The sequence below is a fragment of the Rhipicephalus microplus genome, chromosome 4, assembly GCF_043290135.1.
Source record: "Rhipicephalus microplus isolate Deutch F79 chromosome 4, USDA_Rmic, whole genome shotgun sequence".
NCBI classification, from domain to species: domain Eukaryota; kingdom Metazoa; phylum Arthropoda; class Arachnida; order Ixodida; family Ixodidae; genus Rhipicephalus; species Rhipicephalus microplus.
The window spans coordinates 38,578,011-38,603,421 of record NC_134703.1 but is presented as its reverse complement, the minus strand read 5'-3'; the positions used below and the strand labels follow the sequence as shown (position 1 = coordinate 38,603,421).

The 25,411-nt window shown below is 44.9% G+C and overlaps 1 protein-coding gene across 2 annotated transcripts in view; it reads right to left on the bottom strand.

The window, feature by feature from the left end:
• LOC142761655 (uncharacterized) overlaps window positions 1-25,411 on the bottom strand; it is a 244,873-nt gene that overhangs the window by 125,450 nt on the left and 94,012 nt on the right. The window lies entirely within an intron of this gene.

Sequence of the window (25,411 nt, the reverse complement as noted above, 5' to 3'; positions counted from 1 at the left end):
CTTTTGCCTACCAAGACAGCGCCACCGCATTTTCGTGACGTAAGTCCGGTGGAATTTGTCTATAGAGGCGGTTGCGGAAGAACGACACTATGGCTATACATCGTAGCAGTTAGTTTGGCGACTTGAAAACTTGGTACACTTACTAGTGCATCTGTGCTTTGAGACCAATTTAAAGTCTTGAAGCTCACATTTAACTTGTGGAAAGCAATCAGTGCTTTGAAGATGGCGCTTTCGCTTCTCGCACAGCAGTTTCGAAAACGGACTCGAAGTTCGCGGGACCAAAACCCGGTCGCAGTGGTCACTTGTATATGGATGCGAAATGCTAGAAATCAGTGAGCTTAGATTTAAGTGCACATTAAATGACCCCAGGTGCTCAAAATTCCTACAGCCCTCCAGTACGGCGAATCTCGTAATCATATTGTGGATGTCGAATGTGAAAGCCCGACAGTTATTATTTTAAATTCGAAAATTCAATAAATACCGTGGTGTACAACATGCATTATTTTTAATATTAAAGTTAATGAGAATTTACCTGCCCCACTGCGTGGTCCGAGCATTTGAACCACCACTTTGCAATATTAGTGTTATCAGGAGAAGCACTGGTACCTTGGGTGAGAACTGCTGGTAGGTTATCATATTGAGGAGCGAAGCATAGTGTCTATTGATGACACATCTGCATATATCTATAATAGTGAGTCCAAGATTTTTTTTACCTAATGCTATATAGTGACGTAGCTGATGCACGCGTGCGCTTGTGATGTCAACCTTCTGTGTTTTCTTTACATAATTATGTTTATTTTAGCACTCACCATATCCACTTTCATGAGTTCTTTCAAGCTTTCTTTATTTTTCTTTCACAGCGTATGACTAACTAAGAAATTGGAGCACCTTGTCGTAATTTAACGAGGTAATACATTCGTTATCCATCTTATGCTATTAACCACAGCTGTATGCAGTATTTGTATCTACTTGACTAGATTGAAAAGCTGATAGAGTTCTTTTACAAATAACTGTTAGATCACTGTCAGATTTCTGTTAGTGTATAACATCACTGTTAGATTTCTTTTTCTTGTAATCCTATACCCTTACGTAACACCCCCTGAATGCGAGCCCTTAAGGAAATAAAACTGAACTGAACTGAACTGAACTACGCTTCATACTGCTGTTTTCAACCATCCTATATCTCGTTTGAAGTTACCTCGACACATCAAATAAAGAAGGGACCTTGTCTGGGGTTGATATCATCAATCACAGAGAACCAGAACCTCCTCCGCCATGTCTGACGTGGCCATTTGCCCTGTGCGGCCATACGTGATCCCGTGGCTCACTTCATTAGGCGTGTGTGTGTGTATTTCTCTGACCGTACATTCACTTTCTGAGATTTGCCTCATTACTTCGTCCCCCGGATTTTGTACAAGACAACTAAATGTGTATGTATAAGTTGTAGCCTCTTGCCCCGCCGCGGTGGTCTAGTGGCTAAGGTACTCGGCTGCTGACCCGCAGGTCGCGGCTCGAATCCCGGCTACGGCGGCTGCATTTCCGATGGAGGCGGAAACGTTGTAGGCCCGTGTGCTCAGATTTGGGAGCACGTTAAAGAACCCCAGGTGGTCGAAATTTCCGGAGTCCTCCACTAAGGCGTCTCTCATAATCATATGGTGGTTTTGGGACGTTAAACCCACATATCAATCAATCAATTAAGTTGTAGCCTTAACGAACTTATGTCTAATTGGAGAACGATTCCAAATTGAGCTCCTCATTATGCCTTAAAAGCGATTAGGACGAAGGCTAAGCTATGGGACTTGAAAATACAACGTAGAAGGGCACATATCGTTGCCCGCACCCGGTATCATCTGTTCACGTCATTTCGCACGCATCCCTAGAACTTTCGTTTCCGTTTCTACATCTGATTTTGCAATCACTTAACGACCATCTTTCGGCCGCAAAGGCCATGTTTGTCTTAAATGTCCCTTAGTGCTATTGCAGTGATATAACGTGGCCACGCTATCGCAGCTTTAACACCTCAAGACTTTAATTACCTTAAACTGATGGCACGCAAACGTTTTCTACGACCTGATCTATTCTAGCAATGATAGAAAACTTTCGTCAGCAAATTAAACCGCATTATAGAACGCGTTCCACAGCACAGTAAAAAAAAAGGAACATTTCTGCTGTGTAATTTGAGATAATAATAATATGTGGGGTTTAAAGTCCCAAAATCGCGATATGATCAAAGACGCCAAAGTGAAGGGCTCCGGAAATTTCGACCACCTGGCGTTGTTTAACGTGCTCCTAAATCTAAGTACATGGGCCTCGACGATTTTAGCCTCCATAAAAAACGCAGCCGCCGCGGCCAAGTTCGATCCCGTGACCTCCAGGTAGCAGTCGAGTGACATAACCACCACAGCACCACGGCGGGACTGTGTTTTTTGACAGAAACTCAACCAAAATATTGCAGCTATTACGATACACAGGCTGTTTTTTTTTCTTACAATGAACATGTGTTTTCTTTTTGTGTTTAATAAGGAAGGCTTCTAAATAAATAAGGCACGCTTTTTTCTTCAACTAATACGTAATAAGGCGCACACTTCACTTCAAAAACATGCACTTTTTTTTTTCTCCTGAGTATAACAATGACGCTTTTCGAGTTCATGGAAATAAACGAGGCAACATCAAGCCACGTACGAAGCCTTCGAGTTTACATTCTGTATTAAGGTTGGCACCAAAATGCCGTCCGGTTGTTCATTGCGACAGACGAACGTACAAACTCATGACACTAAGCAAGTGCTTATTCGTAAGATAATCTCCTATGACAACCCTGTTCACGACGCTCACACGCTGTGAGTGGAAAGAAGGGTGCCCTATAGCACCCGAGTGTGAACGAATACGTCGTAGTGACGCGTCATTCACCTGCAGATATTGCAGCAGACGACAAACTGCTGTTGCTTTTCCAAATAACGAAATAAACTCATTTTGGTGTTTCGTTTGATCGGCATCCTGAATGTTTTATGCTATGTGTTTATAAAAAGTGGGAAACGACTTAGAGTACTAGGTACTCTACTATGGGAGAGCTTTAAGCCGTCCCGTGACGGCGTCGGGGGGGGGGGGGGGGGGATCAGAAAAAGGGGGTAACGATTTAGAGTACAGGGTACTCTACTATGGGAGAGCTTAAAGCCGTCCCGTCAAACAACCGGAGTACTCATTGCAAGCACCCAACAGATGCTTTGGGGCACCGTAAAACGTTTTGTCGAACTGTCTGCCCAAGCGATGCAGCAACCCCCCCGCAAACGTTTAAGTTCATGCTCAAAGACCACCTATCTTGATCTAGTGGCTGCGTTTATACTTGCGAACATCGTCAATCACAAAGCAAATATTAGGCATACTTGAGGCGTAACATTAATAATTAAGTGTTAAGCAGTATGTCTTTTTATTTAGAAATTGCCTAGATACGTAATTCTGCAGACCGACGTGTTTATCACACTTCGCTAACAATGCGACGCTATGAACCAGAAAAACGGGTGTTTCTCACGCTTCTCTAAAACATTCAGGGCCTTTATTCAAAACTAAAGCTACTGTATTATGCTCCCTGCGGGCGCATATACAGTAAGGAGGAGGAATAAACTTTATCATTCATAAAGGGGAGGGGAAATGAGGGAACCAAGTTTGACGGGGGCTAAATTGGGGCCCAGGAGGCCGCAACACTAGCAGACCAGTCCGCCAGCTTGGCCTGTACGTAGCATATACAGTAACTCTAATTAAAACGACCAGGTGCTGCTACCTACTAGGAGCTCTGCGTTCTAAAAAAAAAAAAAAACTTTCGTTCCATCACATTGCTGCCAGGTGGCACCATATCTTACGAAGAGCGAAAGCCCCTTTGCAGAGCCTCTGGAGAGAAGAATTTCGACGTCCTTTGAAGCGAAGCCCAGGGATACATGGCCAATCCTATCAGTCCATAGCTTTCGACATCCATCTATGACATACAACGTATAAATCTCCTTACGAAACGTCAAAGTAGACGATCTATGCGAAAAGTCCGTCCCATAAACTTTCGGTGCTCACGACTTACTGCGGTCATTTACAATTGCGCACAGTGAAATATAGCATAATCATTTATTTCTGAAGTCTTCGAGAAAGATCACTTTAAGTTGGTTTGATGAAAAGAAAAGAAAACAAAGAAGTCTTCTGAGAATCAATTACGCTATTGAGATTCTTCAAAGCTGAGCTGATAAGCAAAAGCTAGACGAAGTTTCTATGCAAGCACAACAACCGGTATCTAAACAAAATAAACAGAGGATTGGGCCAATATCAACGGCCTCCAACTGCCTTTTCATTTTTGTGCTTTTCTTCCTCTTGTTATCAAAGGAATTTGTCATTTTATGGCTCTCACAGCCGCTATCGACTAGATACCATTCCGTCGGCTTCTTATAAGTACTTTGCGCCGTCGCCAACCACGGCGCATTCATGACCAAGGGAGCGCCCATTGCGTCATCTGTTACATGTACCACTATAGCCTCCCACGCTTTGTCGACAATTGTGGGACCATTAAGAAGACCTCAGGCCATCATAAACGATGTAACTGTCCAATAGAAGGCCCTCGAGAATGCGGCCCATCAAGCACTACGCGAGGCACATGAACATTGAATTTAGAAACGAGGCGAAATACCTGTACCTCACGGTTGCGACGAAACCGATAAAAAAGTTAGGTGGGCGGAAAGTTATTTATAGAGCCGCAGTCAGGAATAAAACTACTGCGGTAAGCTGCATAGTTTATAGAGGAAAAAATTGCTCTTTATGTGTTTTTCGGTCGCTCGTCGCGTAGTGACGTCAGAGGAGAAGCCTAATATGCCTTGAGCGCATTTCATGGCCAAGGCCCCGTTTTCGATCGGAGGCTTTGTAACTGCGGTTTCACAAGAGTCACTTTTAATGACCACCGCCACCCCACGCAACACAGATCGTCAATTTATCATTGTATATTGTTCTCGAAATCAGTACACGTAAAAATGACCGTTGTGAAACAGTTTACTCGTCCCGATCTGCATAGTACATGTAGGTTACACGAACTTATTATTAAGAGGCGACGCGAAATTTCATTTTCTTATACATTTGAATAGCCTAACGTCCCAATGCAGCATCCGAAATTACACAAGAGACATTACACAAAATTACACAAGTGCATGGCTCGATTATTTTCGATTACATTGACCATATTGTCACGTGCTCCTTTCTTTCCATTTTACCACCCACTTATATTGTAACGACCAAGTTGTGCAAAGCGCGCTCGAATGATCATGAACTATCTGGAAAATCTTAGAACCTTCTAATGAGATTACGTGCTCTGCGCGAACCTTAGAGTTACTTCTGGAACTTAAGCGGCCGCTAGTGATAACGCTCAAATCTTTGATAACGCCGAATCTTCAAGAGTCGACCGCCTTTGGCCACTGGTCAGTTTTATCGACGGCCGACTGTGGTGTTTGCCAATATAAGTGTACAAGGCGCATTGCTTCTTGTAGTTTGACTTTTCATTTCCTGTCAATAAGTACGGCCAAATAAAGAGTTTAATTTTGGAAACGTCGACTGCTGCCTTTGTCAACGTTACGACTACACGACAATATCGGGTCCCAACCTTTCCGCAATTTTGTCACGGAGTGACATTTTACAGTTCTGGTTCCTCTCAGAGACTTGACCTTGACTAATGAAAGTCAAGGTCAAGTGACCTTGACTTCCACCTTTGGGGGCGGTCGAAACAGGTCGTCCAATTCACGTGCAACAAGGGCGCACTTATTGAAGAAGGCTTTTACGAGTATATCCACCCTGATGAATAGGCATGAAATACGATAGACGGCGAAAGTGTATGCGAAAAAAAAAACATTGCTAAGAAATACAATTTTCTCAAACGTGCCGTATATTCAACATCATAGTTCTCGCGAAAAAAAAATGAAGTTTGCCTACGTTGGGTCAATCATCTGGAATTCCTTTGAGAGCCTACTGGCCGTCCTAATTCAAAAGGCATAGTTGCAGATGAAATACGATTGCTCCTGTAGTCTGAGTAGCCTTTGTTTCCTTGTTTTTTAATGGATTTAGTGAGACAGAGTGAATGCGGCATGCTTGAACTTCGCAGTACAATGTCCAGCTGCAAGTGATACCGTGGCCATTCGGGCATGATATTTATAGCAGACCGAGTAAGCCGAATCGCCCCTTCTTGAAACGACCGAGGTGTTACTTAAAGAAACGACAGAGAGTCAGCGACTATCGTTGCTTTTCTCTGTTAGCCGAATTCTTCCGAAGGCTTCCTCACATTTCGCACGTCAGTAAATTACCTTTAAATGCTTCTTCCCACGTAAGATTCATTCTGCCACGTCCTGTCCTCCCACTGCCTTCTATAAAAAAAAGACCTCCCAGTTTTGGTGATCCAACGCCTTCATAGTCGATGTAAGTGGCACTTTGTACAGTCTTACAACCGAGAAAAACATACACCTTAACATGGCTGAGATCGCAACGAACGTGACTTTGTACGATCCACTATGGCACGTTAGTCAATGGCATATGGTGGCACAGCTCCATTCCTCAAGTGCACACGACAAGTGCCTGCTTCATAAGAAGCAAGAGGTGAATAATACACGGGCACGAAACGTGAGCCATGCATGCAACATAGCCATGCTTCAATCTTGCTTCCCTTCGAGATCATGTGGGATGTCGGCAGTGGTTCTCGGAATTCAGACCTGACATTCCAATGTACGAGGCAAAAGCGTGAACGTGGTATTTCGTAAAAATTGTTTAGCTCAGTAGTATTTTGCTGGATGCATCAACGCAGAAAGGATGTTTATGATGGCAAGCTCGTAATTGTTAGTTATGTTTACAGCCTTTAAACTAGGCTGTTCGAATCGACTGACTGAATGAAGTAGACATTTCCCATAGCAATTAAGTTCATTTTATTCGAGAATAGGAAAAATACAAAGTATTTCTGAAAAAAAGGTTAAAACAAGAGAGCAAAACGTGTCTTTACAAAGGTAGCTGAATGCTCACTGTATACCTCGATACCAGACAACATGCAATTGTCTATTGGTGATTGACAGCTATAGCACTGTTGAGTGTGGACGCACCCTCGTTTACGCTTGGTGACACATCTATATCCTGACACCTAGTGTTCATGATAAATCATTAAACTAATCTTTGTGGTAGCTGTAGTGGTGAACGGTGAGAGCAAATCAGAAAAAAAGTGGTGTGACAATCAAAAAAGTGTCGCTGATTCAATGCAGAACTTTGGAAAACGCAACAAACATCGTGTCCGACCCCTACAGCTAGTCCGCAATTTTTCTAGGGGGCAAGCTTAAGCGCGAAACCCAGTGTCACAACCAGGCGATGCAGTCGAGCGTCGCAGAGCTATTTTTAACATGGATGAATCCTACGAGGCTTGCATTAAGGTCGCCACCTCGCCGTGTCCTAAAGCGTAGACGAAATTTCCAAGACAGATACACGTGTAGTACATTTACTTTCGACACAGTTCGCGGGAAAATGTCGCAAGAAGCCAGTATCATTCTCACGGCAAGCGGTGAGGGTTTAGAACGCACCTCCTTGCATCACGGTTGCATAAACATGCATAAATGTGTTCCAAACAATAGTAAAATCAACATGGGGGCAATGACAAGTAAACAGAAATACATATGCAAAATTAGTTAGCGAATACGTAACGGCTAACCGAGTGTGACAGGTACAGTGTATCACAGCCTGATTCTACGCATCCTTGGAAATTTACCACCATCACATCCAATAAGATGACCAAGTTACGGCGCAGCAATACATCAGCTACAATTGACGAACACTCCATCATCGAAGCGTCATGCGCTAATCCCTGAAAAGTATATGCAGATGCTGCTATCCTACAAGATGGCAGGAGAACATGAGTCCTGAGTATTACGCCTAATTTTGTCAATGGTCACTAGAGTTATCTTTCAACGGAAGCCAGTCTTCCTGTGATGAAGCTTCAAGGCATCCTTGACGCAGTTGACGATGCCACTTCTAAGCTGTCTACACTTGAGCGAATCCACATATTCACTGATTTTTAGGAGCTATCCAGGAGCTCAAGAATGTTCACAAGGCGATAGAAATCTGCGAGGCAATTCATAAGACGAACCGCAATACAGCTACTTGCATCAAGGTAAGTTGCTTTCAAGGCCGTGATGCGAACCTACACAGTATTGCTGCTACCGCCAGGCACACGGTCCTCCAAATATAAACCCTCTAGCTATTGTCCTTCAACCACAGCCCCTATAAACTCACTTCGTGCCCGTAAAAATGTTCTCCGGCAGGATACTACGTGCTCTTATTCCACCGTATGTCTGCTCACACTTCCTCACATCACTAGGGCGGAGGAAGTCGTGCTTAGGAGGCTTCGGGCAGGGGCGCCCCTTACACGAGCTGTTATATCATCGTGAAACTGGTCGCTTTGACCGGTTTGTGATACGTGTCCGTATTACACCACTCCAGTGATGCAAGTAGATGCATACCACCATATATGGACATGCCACAGGCTACTTTTCTCTTCGCTTTCCTTCTTTTCTTTCTTTACCATCCCCCCTCTTCTAAGTGCAGGGTAGCAAACCGAATGCTACAATTAGTACTGACCTCCCGTCATTTCTCTCAATTTATTCTTCTCCCTGTATACAGTCGGAACGCGCCCGTCGTCGCCTGCAAGTCGGGCTCTATTACAGCGAGAAACCAGTTACGACCGCTGGATACATGATAACACATTTCACAAGACACTACATCCTTTCATGCACAACACTAGCCTAACGGTGCACATTTAATACCCATACACGGACAAAATATTACGCCATAAAGGCCACTCTATGTCGCAATAAAAAAGAGTATCGGAGACTGCAATACTAGCAAATATTTCCCATGAAAACGAATAATGAACCTACGTAAAGAATACATAAAATGTAATGTAGGAGTGATGAAGAAGGAACGACAATGATTACATATGATTCAATAACTCAAATGATTACTCAAATGATAGCGAACTGAATTTCTGAGAGCGTATTGTGGGGTCGAAGCTTTAGTCTCCACAGGCAGTGTTCCACGCCTTGATTGCTACGGTTTTTTTTTGTTTCTTTGTTTTTTTGGCCCTGATTTGCATGTGCCCTATAGAAAGCAGTACTCTACTGCGCCCGTAACTACGGACTTAAGGCAGTACTGCGACCTCCTAGTCTTAGAAAACTGTTTTATTCAAGAATAACGTCCTGATCCTGTTTGAATTATCTTTCTCTGCTGTCAACTTGGCAGTGAGGATCGTTTGCTTCAGATACAAGTCATAAATTAAGCACTTGCGCTCCGCACGCATCTGAACGTCTCTCTTATATTTTCCTTGTTTCTCATGAGCTGCATCGTCATCATTTCCTTTATCCTATATAGGAATGGTGGAGCCGTGCTAGTATTCACTCCTCCTGTTTCCTTCTTTCTTCTTTGTTCCTTCGCTGCCTTTATCCTAGGTTACAACCTTGGGATAGCTGATGTCCCCGTAAATCGCTCGCGACGAACAGCGGCGTGCGTTGTCACTTTATCTCGTTAACATTGGGGGACCCCGGGGGAAACTCAGTTTCATTTGAATCGTAATGGCGAGCCCACGTGTCATTGCCATTGCCCATAAATTCACGATCCGTCACGAGGAAGGGATCGTCCAGAAGCACAGCGATAGCACGAGAAATAATGAGGGACTAAAGAAAGAGGAGGACACACGTGCTAAGAGAAGAGGAAGAGAAGCAATACCACGGAGTTTTAATCTCCATTCGCGGCGACAGCACACACATGCAGGGGGGGGGGGGGGGTGCACCAATGGCAGATCTTAGAACTGCGGGCCGGCTCTCCGTATATAAACGGCTGGTTGGGAATGTGGAGCGGGCGCACTAAGTGTCGCTGGGCTTGCAGGAGAGGAAAAGGCCATTACGTTGGACAGCGATAAATCTGGACCCTTCCCGGACAGTAGACCGGAGAGCGCACGCCACCTGGAGACCGATGGAATCCCTTCGAAGAGAGGGAGATGGAAGAAAAAGAAAAGTTAAGGATAGAAAGAAGGCCGAGATGGTGTGACCTCGCGCAAGACATCGAAAGGGTTCAAGCGCTTTGTGAAGATGTGGATCGGCTGTTATGGGATCAGCGTGCTCAGATTTGGGTGCACGTTAAAGAATTCCAGGTGGTCTAAATTTCCGAAGCTCTCCACTACGGCGTCTCTCATAATCATATGGTGGTTTTGGAACGTTAAACTCCACATATTAAACAATCAATCAATAATATCAATCGATATTACGGGATAAGCAACGCCGAACTTGATATGGCCCTGCGCGGTTGAGTGTGGAAAACGTAGTCATAAGCGTGAACGAATGTGCGTAAAAGTATTCGTCAAAGACAACTCCGCAGTTCGGAGCTCGAGCAAAGCATTAAATTGTGGGAATGAAAGAAACAGTATAGTCAGAAGGCGGGTAGGTTAGTCAGAAAACACTTCGGCTTGTTACCCCACACTTGTGGAATGGGAAACAGGAATAAAAATAAATAAGAGAGAAGGGGAGCTTAATGCAATTATAGTGAGAAGATTCAGTAACAACAGCTGAAAGGAGAGACGGGAGTTCTGGCGTAGAAAGTTAAAACAAGTGTTTAATTCAATGCTGAGTCGATCCATATGCACTTGTCCAGTGGATAAGCGTACGCAAAAAAAACAGAAAAAAGAAAAATATATGAATTGGAACAGTGAAACACCCATATCTTCTTGATGGGTTTTTGTTGTTGTTGTTGATGTTGTTGTTGTTGTTGTTGTTGTTGTTGTTGTTGTTGTTGTTGTTGTTGTTGTTGTTGTTGTTGTTGTTGTTGTTGTTGTTGTTGTTGTTGTTGTTGTTGTTGTTGTTGTTTATATTCGCGCAATATGCACTGAGGTGTCGGTAATTAGATTACCATTAATGTTTTCCCGCTAATCACTTTTTTTGCGACTGTTGCTTACACTAATATAATATTTTCTGCCACAGCAGTGTTGTAGGTTTTGTACGTTAGTATAACCCCTACTGCACTGCTAAAATCACCTGCCTTACATTACGCAGTACTTGACATATCTAGGAAAAGAAATCTCAACGAACGTTATCGCAAAATACCAATCGCCACCTGCTTTTGCAACGCCACTAACGACCATAGTACACTAAGTAAGAGTTAAGAAGTATAAGTAGCACGCGCAGCACATCAATGATTGATTTGTTATGCGGGATTTAAAGTCCCAAAACCATCATATGATTATGAGAGGCGCCATAGTGGAGGGCTCCAGAAATTTCGAACACCTGGGGCTCTTTAACGTGCACCCAAATCTGAGTACACGGGCATACAGCATTTTCGCTTCCATCGGAAATGCAGCCGCTGCAGCCGGGGTTTGATCCCGCGACCTGCGGGTCAGCAGCCGAGTACCTTGGTCATTAGAACACCATGGCGGGGCACACAGTACGTCAACTATTCTCAGAGAGCAAACGCAACAGTTGGCACCGATCATACAGGTGGCTCCATTATTTCAAAAGGTTCCCGGGTCGACGAACGATTGAAACCTTCTGGCGCAGCGGGCGAGCCACCAACCTGTGTTGCGGTGCAGCCTTGTCTTCATGGGCGAGCTGGCCCCCCTTCTCTTTACCGCGAAGCTATCATTTTGCGGTTAATGCTTGCGCCGAAGCCTATACCGTAGGCGCCGAAGCGGTCACGAACCGTGAGGCGAGCCCCGTGCGCCCCCACCTAAACGGCGCCATCGACCCGATTCGAGCGCCTTCAACCCCCGCCTTTTATATGTCTGTGTGTGCGTAGCCTGCTCTCGCGTCTTTGAAAGATAAATATCGGGCAGTTCCCGGCACTCATTCGCAAACCGCCAGCCTCAACTCGGAAGCGAAGCAGGGGGAGGGTACAACCACTTCAAATTGAGCGAGAAGAAAGGGGGAAAGGGGGACTAGAACACATGGAAAACGCCCGCATTGAATGCTTCGGCAATCTCTTGTTTTTTGTCCCTGGCCGGCCAATCGTATAAGTTACGAAATAATAATTTTAAGAAAACACTGCCCTGCCCGTACTGTTGCCCCGGCAACAGGTCGCCCCGTTGCTCCACGTGAAATACGGGCGCCTATGTATTGAATGTCTACCCGCAGCATTGGCGCAGCAACGCCTTAGTGGGCCTTCCACGGTGGTGCTGAGGTTACGGCACTCCACTGCTGAGCCGAAGATCGTGGGTTTCAACCTGGCCACGGAGGTCGAATTTTGATGGAGCCGAAACGTTGGAGGTCCGCTAATTGTGCGATGGCAGTAAACATTAAAGAAGCAGGTAGTCAAATTTTAAGAGGGAGTAGTAAAAAAATGGGACATTACGGCACGTCTCAATAATACCGCGAGACTTAATTTCACCGGTTGTTTACAAAACAAGATGTCGGATCGATAGCTGGGCTAACCTCGATGAACAAACTGCACGTGAATAACCTTGAAAGAGAAAACGTTGAAGGCATTTTATTAGAAGGCTCTTCTTGTTTTCGAGGATAACGAAAAAAATATACCACACAAGATCAAGTAAGGCGTGTAAAAACCGCAACAGGAGAAGAGATAGATACAACACAATTGAGCTACTCTTTTTCTACATTGTGTCCGTGTTTCACTCATGCGGCTTCTCCTACAACGAATTCTTTCTAGCTACCTCAAACTTGTGTTCTTCAACTAAATTCGACCATTCCGCTTTGGAGCCGGTGTCGAGTTTATACTGTGCGATCACGTTCGCCTTAGTGCACGGGTCAATTGAACTTTCACCGTCCACTGCCTGTTCCTCCGTGGACCAATCTAGTCGGGACACCAGACTCGTTTGTCTTCCTACCGCAGCAGCCCCATGGACGGTCCTCGTTTTCCTTCCATCCATTTCCTGCCGCTGCCACCGGAATTCTTTTATTGGTCGCTTCTTTCTTCTAAGGCAAGCTTGGCGACAAGATCGGGAGATCAGATACGACCGGCCGGCGCCGCGTCAATTAGGGCTTCGCCCTGCGTCGCGACCATCTGCTGAAGATACCTAAAAGGAGTCACCGACGCCGTCACGCACGCAAGAAGCGTTCTGTCCTCCCTCATGCGGCATAGACGATTCACGAGCTCCGAATCGACCATCTTCTCCCATGAGTGAGGCGAATGGCTGCCCCAGTATAAACGTGCAGGCAGGGTTCTCCGACAGGGGGGTCAAAGTTTATGCCCTCTCCCCCTTTCTTAGGAAATTAAGCTTTGTGTCGACACTCGGCAGTGAAGGCCAAGGACTCCTGATGTCGCATACCAAGAACGACTTACAGCCGACCTTTTGCTCCCGAAACGCGCAGAAGACCAAAGACAGGCTGCTGTAAACAGCGCGTCATTGCTTAAATTTCACTTTCGCAATCGTTTACTTGTGGGCCCGTCCTAGAAGTGGCATAAGTGAAAAGGAGGGGAAGGTGCCCTGAAGCAAAACTTTGCCTCGATGCCCTCATTATAGTGCGCTATACATGAAAAGTATCACGCTATGCGCATTTCAATAGAGGCAAAGGGAACTACAGCAGCAATGATTTACACTGGTGGCGCTGTTGGTTACAGGAGCGTTGCAGAAGCACAGCCATGCACGTTGGTGAGAGCGTGCATGCTTTCACATATGCACACGTATGAAGATTTGTTAGCTTTCAGGCCGTTTCACATGACACAAAAAGTAGCGATTTTCAGTCCGCAAATTCGCTCGCAGCGAAAAAAAAAAGGCCAGTTCGCTCCCGCCGCAGCGGTCCGCGGCGAGCTTCCAACATGTTGGAAATTTTCGCTCTGATCGCAGCGGCGGGAGCAATTTTTGGTCGGAACCCGTCGAAATAGAGCTGGGCTGGCCAAGCCGTCCAAATAGCGTGAACTTGTTTGTTTTAGTAATGGCCGATGTTGTGCCTTTTAAAATTAATTTAGATTGAAAAGTGTTCCTAAATGACGAAACACAAGTGCTCTTCGTTACCGTTCACAGAAACTTGATTATATTATAACGCACATATTTTTACATAAAATATGAAAAATCCTAGTGTCTGCCACAACGAACGGTGACAAGAAACGTTTATCGCCGCTCCAGCCGCAGAGAAAATATCACGGGCCGTTCGTGGTTCATGTGAAACGAAACCGCCATTAGCGACGGTTGCGAACAAAGTGGTTGGACCGAACGGAACGATTTTTTTTTTTCGCTGCAATCGCTGCATGTAGCCTACGCTGCAATCGCAGCGTAGGCTACACTGGACGATACTGAGCAGTATCGCGTGGAGAGAAGTGACGTCACACGACGCACAGCTGGCGATCTGAAGAAGGCCTGGAAGCTCCTAGAGTGACGTGTCACTAGTGGGCTAGCGCTTGACTCGCGTGAGCTCGCTCACTAGTCTTTCCGCCCGCCCGTAGTTCACGCTACTCCCATCCTAGCATAGCCGAGCTAATTTTTTGCGTAAGCATACGGGTGTGCCACATTGTTCCGCAATCACGATGCCGTGGTTCAGCCGTGTGGACCGGAATGTCTGCATGTGTTGGCAGTGCTGCCGACAAAAACTTGAATTTCGAGGCTTTCATACTTTGAACGTCCCGTACACCATAAATAACTATAAGACCATAATTCTCTTACAAACACTTTTGCAGGTTGTTCCTATAGTTTGTGAACCATTGTAGACATTTATGCGATTGTCAAAACAAAGATCGTTGAGCAGAAGCAACTCGGAGGGTCTGCGTCTTATACTATACTCAAACGGTGACATTTGATGATAAAGTGAACAAGCAAGTTCGCTTGTGTGCGTTTTTAAACTGCAGAGCTAAACACGGCTGAAAATTTTATTTGGGATTATTTGATACTGGGACTGCGAGAAAGACCGCTCAACACTTGCCCAGAATCTCTTGCGCTACGTTTCTGTACGTACAACAGAGAGAGAGAGAGAGAGAGAGAGAATAAAATGAGGGAAAGGCAGGGAGTTAACCAGAAATGGAAGCATCCGGTTGGCTACCCTGCACTAAGGGAAGAGAGAGTGGGGAATAAGGATAGGAAAGAAAGCAAAGAGCGAAGTAGACGCGCGAAAGAGAGAAAAAAAAAGGTGAGCTGGGGTGCTAAAACCTATTCAACAGGCCACTGCCATGCAACAAGTTCAACAAGTTCTTGACTGATTTTCTGTGCGAAGACAGATGATGCCGCCTTCCAAGCACTGATTGTTCTGACTAAGGCCAGTCGTCAAAGTGAGCTAACGCAGCAGCTAGCTGCCGTCTTTGCACGCTGTAACGAAGGCAGTGACAGAGAACGTGCTCTATCGTTTCATCGCTGCCGCAATGACCGCAAGCCGCAACAAATATTCGATCCTGAAGAGCAGCTCGCAGGTGAGAAAAACCGTGCTCATAAAGATGAGGACGGGTAACCTAGCATTTCTGAACTTATTGCAGGTCCATTGTGTTGTACGTTTCATTTTCTACGTCTCCAGCTTCATTTTAAAACACTTCCTTTTATTCGGGCTCACATTCGCCAAAACTTGCGAATGTAATTAGGCTCTCAAAATTTTACTGCACAACGGATTGCTCACCCAATGAGCCACTTTATACATGACTTGTTACCGAAATTCTGGGCGGTAGTGCACAATGTCTGTAGAAAAAAAAATTGAGTAGAATACCTTTCCGATAATTTTGAGTGATGAGATGTAGCATAAAGCAAATAACGTGTATGTATCCTCTTATTGTCCCGTTGTCAGCGCTGTTTCATTCTTCGTCTTCGTGTTTTATTCTTCTTCAATCACTTTGTTAAAATAGCGTCTCGTCTTTTATTCTCATATTGAGATAGCCGTGTTATAGACACTGCAGTCAAGTTTGTGTCATCATGTTCCGTACGAAGTTCAAACCATTAACATCGTCCAACGCGTTGTATGTTCTATGTGTGAGTTAATTGCAAGAAGTTCCAATGGTCGCGGCTCGAGCAGGTATATATGAAATACGCTAGCCATCCCTGTCGTGCGAAAGGCGCATGTAGGGGTGCCGCAGGCTGTTGTCTGGCTTCGGCAGGCTTTGTACTTGTGCTTCCATCACAAAGTGCGTGACGAACACAGTTTGATCCTAGTTTGCGATTTCGTACTGTTCTTCGTAAACAGCACGGAGTGCGCTTCGTACGCCGTTCCTTATGGTATGCGGTCAAAGTGAGCGTTGCAATTCAGGCTCGTTTTTTTAACATTTCCTGATACAAAGCACGAGACTTCCTTTGTTCCAGCGAAAGACCTTTCTTGGAGACAGATGTACAAAAATGCGTTTTTTTTTTCATTTTGCTTGCTTGAAAGTCGCAGTGTGAAACTACTTTAAGCGCCATGTGAACATGATCCGAGGTTCTGCTTAATATCAAGTTAAGAAGAAGCAGATGCCGGGAGCCCAAATAATTTTTCTATGGTAAAGAGCCTTTTGCAAATTATGGGTCAATTACCACAGTTGGTTAGCTCGTATTACCATAAACGTGTATACATCAAGGTACAAAAACTGGGACACGGGGTTCGCACATGCTGCTAGATGTTCTTGCATAATCTCCATTGTTTATACACTTTCAGTTCTCGTTTCTCCTGCAGTTGACAGCTGTCATTATTGGCTGTTAGATTCAGCCAATCACTAACAACGACACTCGTAGTGTATGTCAGCGCCCGCCAGTCCCATTTTCATTCTAAGCTGTCAAAATAAATACTGTCTAGAAAATCGGACACACGTTCAACCTCGGCTCTATTGAAGGATTTCGCCCGTATGTAACTGTTATTTCATACTCACGTGTGGCTCGACCTTATGAAACGGTTGGAACGAGATTCTTTTTTTAAATATCGAAATCGACCGTTGGTCGAGCGAACTTTGGTTTTTTGGTCGGTACTGTTATTCCCCGGGGTAACATGCGTGGGTTGGGCTGTTTAAATAAGGCTTACAAATGTAAAGGAGAAGTTGGTCATTCCGGTTTGTGAATTATTACCAAAACGAAAATCATTCGTAGCTGCAGCGACGATAAACAAAGTCAAGGAATAACTTAAATGTCGCGACAAGAAATGTACCGCATTCTCACAAAATAATTAAAGTCAGGCACTCAAGCATTTGCAGGGATCGGGCCATCATGCTAGCATAATTAACGGACGTCTCTCTTTCATGTGGGTCCCAGGCTTTTTACTGAATAAGTTTTCAGAGCGTGCTTTAAGTGAAGCACTGACAAGAAACAAAATGCCAAAATTACATATTTTTGTTTGCAGCTGACCACTTGTTTTTTTTCTGTTTTTATTTTAAACTGCGAACCATGCATTGAATATATATTGTAATAATAATAATGTCATTTTTACAACCCAAAACAAGGATATTATTATGGGCAACGCCGTAGTGGAGGGCTCCGGAAGTTCTGACCATCTGGTGCTTTTTAATGCGCACCGACATCACACATTACACGGATCTCTACCAGCTCCATCGACATGCGACCACCACGGCCGAGATCTAACACGTGACGTTCAGATTAGCAGCCAATCCCCAATCTACTGATCCACTAAGGCGGGCCGTACAGTACGATACTTTCCCAGTTAATGTTGTCATAGTAAACAAACTCAATTTACAAATTATTATCGTGAAATAGTTTTGTTGGGCCCACCCCGACTAAATTATTGGAACTGCAGTTCCAGTACAATAACTGCCCGAGCTTCACGCTGCTGAGACGACAAAAAGAGCTGCAATGTTTACAAGTATTTGATTGATTGTGTTTAACGTCCCAAAATCGCCATATGATTATGAGAGACGCCGTATAGCAGAGAGCTCCGGAAATTTTGACCATTTGGGTTTTCTTTAACGTGCGCCCAAATCTGAGCACACGGGCCTACAGCATTACCGCCTCCATCGGAAATGCAGCCGCCGCAGCCGGCATTCGATCCCGCGACCTGTGGGTCAGCAGCCGAGTACCTTAGCCACTAGACCACCGCGATGGGGCTTACAAGTATTTCCATATTACTCAGACCTTCCAATATTTAGGAAAGCATGATATGCAAAAAACTATCGTACATAACACTTTACTCTCTCTATGCGTATACTATAATAGCAATCATCTGAATGGCATGCCATTTTAAAAAATTAATTATACTGTTCATTCATCAGAGATCAACAGTTCTCAGAAACTTCAAATGAAACGTGTGCAGAATTGAGCAAATGGATACTCATAAAAAAATAAATCCGTATTATTAAAATAAGCTATGTAAATAGTCCGCTATGTAATTAGTCCATTTGCGATCACAGCGACGATAGTTTCAGGTTCAACGTTAGTTGCGTGCAAGTGAGCAAAAAGTGTTCCGAAACCCATTGATTGATTTGATTGATTTGTGGGGTTTAACGTCCCAAAACCACCATTTGATTGTGAGAGACGCCGCAGTGGAGGGCTCCGGAAATTTTGACCAAATGGGGTTCTTTAACGTGCACCCAAATCTGAGTACACGGGCCTACAACATTTCCGCCTCCATCGGAAATGCAGCCGCCGCAGCCGGGAATCGAACCCGCGACCTGCGGGTCAGCAGCCGAGTACCTTAGCCACTAGACCACCGCGGCGGGGTAAGTGTTCCGAAACCCAGTCAACGGAGAATCCCCATAATAATATTTTGTGAGATCGGGTACAGTTGCTTCAGTAAAGCCACGAAATATCTTCTTCTTCAATATGTGAGGAGTCATCTCGAGCCGGAGTGAACCGACACAGCAGCCGCTTTGTCTCCCAGACAAAGGATAAGCGAGACTCAAGCTTCGATGATTACAGAGATGCGCAGACGGACGCAAGCCGGTGCGAATGCAAGGAAACAAACAAACAGATCAAGCGCGGATGAAAATGTCAACCACTGACATCCGCCATAAAAAGAGCCGCATGCTTAGAAAAGACGCACGTATACAGGGCTTGCTTGTCGCTCGCTGCGATCAACGCAAACTGCGAACGCAATGCGTGGAGCAGCCGAGCGGAACCAAACTCGTAGGTAAGCTTGCAGAATCGCTGCTGCTGCCGGGCAGTGTAGGCGATATAGAAAGAGATGGTGGGGAGAATAGGTGAGGCGTGCACGCAATAAAACCCTCAGCACCCCCGCAATAGCGAGGGAGTCGGTGGACGTGTCAGTGAGGTTCCCCATTGCCACGATGTTCGGACAGCAGGAAATTGGACGGAAATCTCTGTCCCCGCTCAATGTTGCCAGATGTGAGAATCGATCGATGATGGTGCAACGTTTTTATCAAACACAGCCTCCGCATTGTGTGAGCGGTTGCTTGCTTGCCGTGCGTTCGACACAAACACACGAAGCTTTTTTCCGCAACCGGCTTTCTCCCGAAAGAGTACGCATGCATCGCCGTCCTCTCGCTGACAATCGTCCTCCTTGTGCGACTCCGTTTTTATTCCCTGTATATACCTACGTATGTCTGCGTATCAAATAATAATCGTGTTGCATTATTTTTCGCACGTGCGGTGCCAGCGTTGACGTCAGCGCGCTTCGTGACAACGTAGACACAACTGGTGCATTGCCGGCTCAGCTTTAAGTGACGGAGTGCATATCAGTTTGGCCGTTGCTGTTCACTGAGCTGAACAACAACGTTAATGTGGAGTTTAGCGTAAATATATGTAAATGACATGCGCTAATTTGCATTTGAACGTGCTTACGAATAATGCCTTGTGCGTTCTATTACCGTCTTCTCTTTGATTATTTGTACCTTAAAATCAGCGTGGTAAACAGCCCTTACCAATCTTTCCCGTTGAAGCCTGGTTTAAAAGGGTGATACCGTATCTAAGCGTAAACCGAACCTACCATGTCACTTAAATGGCAGAGGTTCGTACGCATAGGTGTTCTTGGTGAAGTTACAAAATCCATATTCATGTGGGATTGGTAAAATGTGCAAGATCAGAATAACCTTTAGTACAATATTCAACCGAATTAGAACTGAGTGCGCTGAACGCAGGTGCACCTGTTTCAATAAAACGCATTCTATATCCAGAGAGCAGAGAGATCGTCTTGCGTATGTCGATCTTTTGCTCTTCCATTTCTTTAGTTAGCGCATAGATAAAAAACCTAAACTAACTCTTACTAAACCATATGCGAATACCGACCGACTTCCACTATATTATCGGTTCGTTATGTCCGCAATATTATCATTCACCGAAGCGTATAGCAATACCCCAAGAAAAAGTAAAAAAAAAAAGTCTGGCGTTTTTTTGCCACGTTTATAACTGTCATATACACAATCAACTCTCTTTAAAGAGACACGCTGACTTTTGTTTGGAAAGTCGGGGCCTGCGGAACTCTTTATTGATAAGAAATAATATAGCTGTTCAATAGTAATTGTTGAATTTTACGTCCCAGATCCACTAGACGATTATAAGGGGCACAATAGCGGAAAGCTACGGAAATATTAAACATCTGCCGTTCTCTAACAAGCACCTAAATCAAGAAACACGGGCCTTCAGACCTCTACAATTTCCTACACGTCAAAAGATAGGCGCTACGGCGGTGGGCATTTTATCTCACAACTTTCGAGTCAGCATTCAAGCATCCCAACCAGGAGATCATCGTAGCGGCTTTTGAACGCGTCTCCTTAAATGCGCAGGAGAGTTTATAGGTGGGTTAGTTGGCATATATTCACTACGACAACTTGGCAGCGTAAACAAACAGGACAAACTAAGACAGTGCACATACAAGCGCGTATACATGTGAAACGTATATATGTGGCAAGAAAAGTTGGAGGAATCTCCTTTTTTTTGTACAGGGTTGAAGATACTAAAACATGTGACCAATCTGTCTTTCTAGAAATCAGTGAAACACGAAAGCGAAACATGCCTTCACAGAGGTAGTTGAACGTTTATTGTGCATCTTTTTGCCACAAGGCCGAGGAAATGAATGCTACCGCTACAAACTGCAAGGCCACGCGAAGAACGGCAAGCAGCTCTAAACTTGCAGGGCGCACCTCAAGCAGAAAGCACGAAGAAATGAGCGTGCACTAACAACTGTCATAGCTCGTCCCTTAAAGCGTACTTTATAAACAGAAATAAAGGCGCACAAAACGAATGCACGAGTATATGCGGGACAAGCGCGAACAGCTGCCACAATTTTTACTAATTCATGTGTGAGCGGCGCGCTCCTTTCGTAAAAGCGGCCGCGGCAGTGAGCGAAGTGACCTTCGTTCTCTCCTGAATCACAAGTCTGATTAGAGCGCACGCGCAGAAGAGATCATGCTCCGTGGAAGTGGCGCTCTACGATACGCGAGAGACGACGACATTTACAGCAGGTTCAACACGAGCTCGTCCCACCATCTATCTATTGATAAAAATGCAGCCAAGCTGCGTAGCCCTGAGCACAGTCAAATGGTATATGGTGTATATCAATGGTTTACCGTTCACGCTCTTGGCTGAAGCGCATTGTGGCGTAGCGACTAGCGCCGTGCTCTGCGATTCGAGAGGTCACTGGTTTGACGCCTCGCGGTAGAGCCTATGTATATCGTTTTTATTTTCTTTGCAATCTGTATGTTCTTTGCAACCTGTATAACGCCATATCCGTGACGGAAATACGTCAGCGGAGCCGCACGTGGTGGACCCCGGAATAGAAGACTTTCAAGTTATTAAGTACCGTCAACTGCATCAGTAAGAGTGTACAAAGCCTAACAAATTCCTGAGTAAAAGGTTAATCGAAGCTTCATTAAATCGTTCAAAAAACTTCCATGTCAACAAAACTTACACAGAGAAAAATCTCGGCAAGAGCGGGCGTCACAGTTGTGCCACCGGAAGGGTAGGGCCCTTGCTGTGTCGCGACGCTCTCGGGGATGCGCTCAGAGACATCTCACTTTCAGAATGATTCTCGCATCACCTGCGAAACCCGTCGCGACGTATGAATTCCTAGAGTCTCACGCGCGCACGCTGTGTACACTTTTCTTGAAATCTGTTCCGTTTGCTCAGTTCGGAGTGCAGTGCTGCTTTCGTAGGGAGCGTCACGAATTCCAACTGTTTTTCTGGTCGGCTAGTTTTATCTGCAAAGATGAGTGCGTATGCGAGAATTCCACTCGCGCCGTGCACGCGTGCGTTTGCGCCTTTTGGGGCAGCAACGGTTATTCGCGAGTGCATTAGGAGCCGCTGTATGTGAATCTGCGCATGCCGTGTCGTTGCTTAACGATGGTATACGGCAGAATCTCGCAAGTCAATGCTCGCACTCAGAACTACGAATAGTTTTGGCCGCTTATAATCTGCATGGCATTTTAATTTGTCATATATGGGATTGGTACGACGATAAGATTAGTTTTATAATCGTATTAGACTAGTGAGACGAGAAATTGCGAGGAAATTCAGAATTAGTAAAGAACTCAATCACTGCTTTGAGATATAACGACGATAACGACGATGTTAAAGCAGTGCAGAGTCAGCATAAGCAGTTATTCAGCCAATTATAATAAAAGCCAAAATTATCCACCGTTAACGAGTGCTGGTAATGCGAAGAAACACGCTAGCCGAAATAACGCCATTGCGATGCTTTAGGCTTAACTGCGGCATTCAGCAATGCCCTGTGTTTATCGAAAAGAATTTGACACTGCGCAACATCGCATTCTATTGCAAAACGTAGGAGGAAGAGAATTGGTAATACGATTTCTCCAATAATTAAACAGCGGCGAAACTCGCGACCAAAAACGTAATGATTTCCTTGCTGGGGCCTTACGTCCCAAAACTTCTATACAATTTTGAGAGACACCTCAGTGTAAGTCTGAGAAAATTTTGAACTCTTGGTGTTCTTTACCGCCAATATCTAAGCACATGCATGGGCCGCCAGCATTTTGCTTCTATCGACGCACAGCCGCCGTGGCTGGGGGTTAGATCATGTGACCTTAATTAAGCTAAACCACCCGACTACCGCGGCGCATGCGACCAGAACCAGTGAAAGTCTACATTCACATCTACAAATTAACCAGTTATCTTTGATGGCAGTTAGACTGACCTTGAATGAAACGCAATAATGCGTCATACAGCAGTGCGCTACTGTGCGAGCGTGTGTGTGAGCGTGCGTGCGTGTGCAATAATTACACCAGGGTTCACCTAATCATGTACCACAATTCCATGTTTCACAGAGGAAAAAACATCTACAATAATAAACAGCACACTTTGCCGCCTATGTCGTTCTATAGTTCTTTGCACTGTGAAACATCAAATTATGCGCATGTTTCCTCTGTAAGAACATTTAGAAGTTATATAAAAAAATTTATTGTAACAGTAATCAATGTACCTTGAGCATGTGGTAGTGACCTTTCCTGCTATACCGAAACAAACCTAATGACAGGGCCACGCAATCAGCGCGCTCAGAAGCTGTCGGTTGCGAGGCACGCAGCCTAAATGGAGCATCTTGTAGTCGCCTGCAAGCAATCAGACTACTACGGGTTCGTTCTTGCTTCGATTTTGCTGCCTTCTGACCGCGCGCATTGATACGTGCCAACGATGTGCTGATTGGAGCGGGCGCATGTTCCGGTCATCGCGCCTGCCCACCAAGAGCGATCAATCACGGGATGGTACAGATCGTGACCGGGCCAAACTGATCGCACTCGATGTCTGCGCTGAAAAACACCAGCACCGCCCCTTCTTTCATTACTTCCCCAGTACATACTTCGTTTTTCTTCTGTTTTTCATTTCACACCCAATATTGATTGATTAATGCGACCGAAACCATGGGTCGCGGTCAACCAAGTCATGCATTGCTTCGAGAAATCGGTTACTGTGTTACAATCACTCTATATACACCGAGAGAGCTGCATAGAACGATGATCGAGTGGTCTCCGTCTTTAGAGAATCATATGGCAGAACAAGGTCACGTTGGTTTCGTCCTTCCTCAAGAGTGTTTATAGCTATTTTTCGCTTTATCATTTCTACGCTTTACCCAATCCTCACTAAATGTGCCTAAACGAAGAAAACAAGTGGATTCGATATCGTCCAGACTTCGTCTGATCAAAATTATAAGGAGCGAGTTTGCTACTAGAGAAATTTATGAAAATGGGAATGATTGTCCTTGATGAGATAGTGAATCTACCATTCTCGCAATTTGTTTTCTCTTCTCTGGTTTTTCATTTTTTTTACATATCTTGAACTATTTTCGGCTGCCTCCATATCACGTATTCGTTCGTTTGTGTTTGTTTATTTCTTCAGATCAGATGATGACGATGATGGTAACCGCGGTAATAATGATAAGAAGAATAAGAAGCAGTAAATAGTTATATGAAAATGCAGATGGGCCTTGTGTGTGTGAGCCAAGATTTTTTAGGCGACAAGCAAACAAGTTATTTGCAGTGCGCAACCCACTTTCTATGCAGAGAGCGTCGTCACATCCAACTTGCGACGAGAAAGTGGCCTTCAAAGGCTTAGTCACACAACATGTGCCGCCGATCACGTTTCTGACAGTAACCCACATTCGTTCCATGAATATTATTAGCCCCCTTGGTCGTAGAAATTTAAACCTCGCCCCAACGGCATAACCTTGTTGGATTGTCTGCCCCCAAGCCTTTCTTTAGTGAACGATTGGTCGTATGTCTTCCGCATTCAACTTCAAGGGCACAAACAACAAGCAGGCAAACAAAAAAAAAACGTTGCCCGTGCGTAGGTTTAACCACGCATTGCCGTTAACGAGATGGATTCGCGGTAGCGTATTGATAAGTATTGATAAGGCAAGCCGTATCGACGAGGCGTCCAGAAACGGAGTCATCGCTGGGAGCATGACCTCGTGCTTTCGTATTGCACGATGCAGCGCGTTTCCTGTCGCAAACCGGTAACATAAAGTGTAAGCGTGGGAAATTCAGCGCTCGGGGCGCATAGTCAACTGCGAAGAACATGCTGACTGGCACGTATGTGCATTCTTCGATCGATTGAATCTTTTTTTGTGTGTTGCATATCGCGTACATCTCTGGTGCATATACACAACAGCTCTCTTCGCCGCAGTTACGACGTGTTTGTTCTCGAGCTTTCAAATCGCTGAAAGGGATACAAACGGTGAATTTAAAACATTAGTAGCAACTTCTGTCAACGGGCTAGATGATGAATATCTTGGAAAGTGTTTTTATGCGCAACTTAAGACATGGAGCAAAAATAAACACAGATAAACGCTCCTCTGTGTTCACTTTCTCACCCGTGCCTCGGTTAGCGCCTAAAAAAAAATACTACACTCAAACATTGCTTCGTAACTGAGGCATTAGCCTATAGCACGGACATCAGTTGCAGCTATAATTGTGGCACTTCTATTGTGTATTTTCGGTTAATGAACCGTATATATTAATTGTTTACACGCCAAGCCATGTATAACGAAGCCTCATTAACACCGAGTGACAATACAGCAAGAGCGACATCAAACAACGCGTTCTTGTCGATATTATCTAGTAAGAATGTGATGTAAAATGA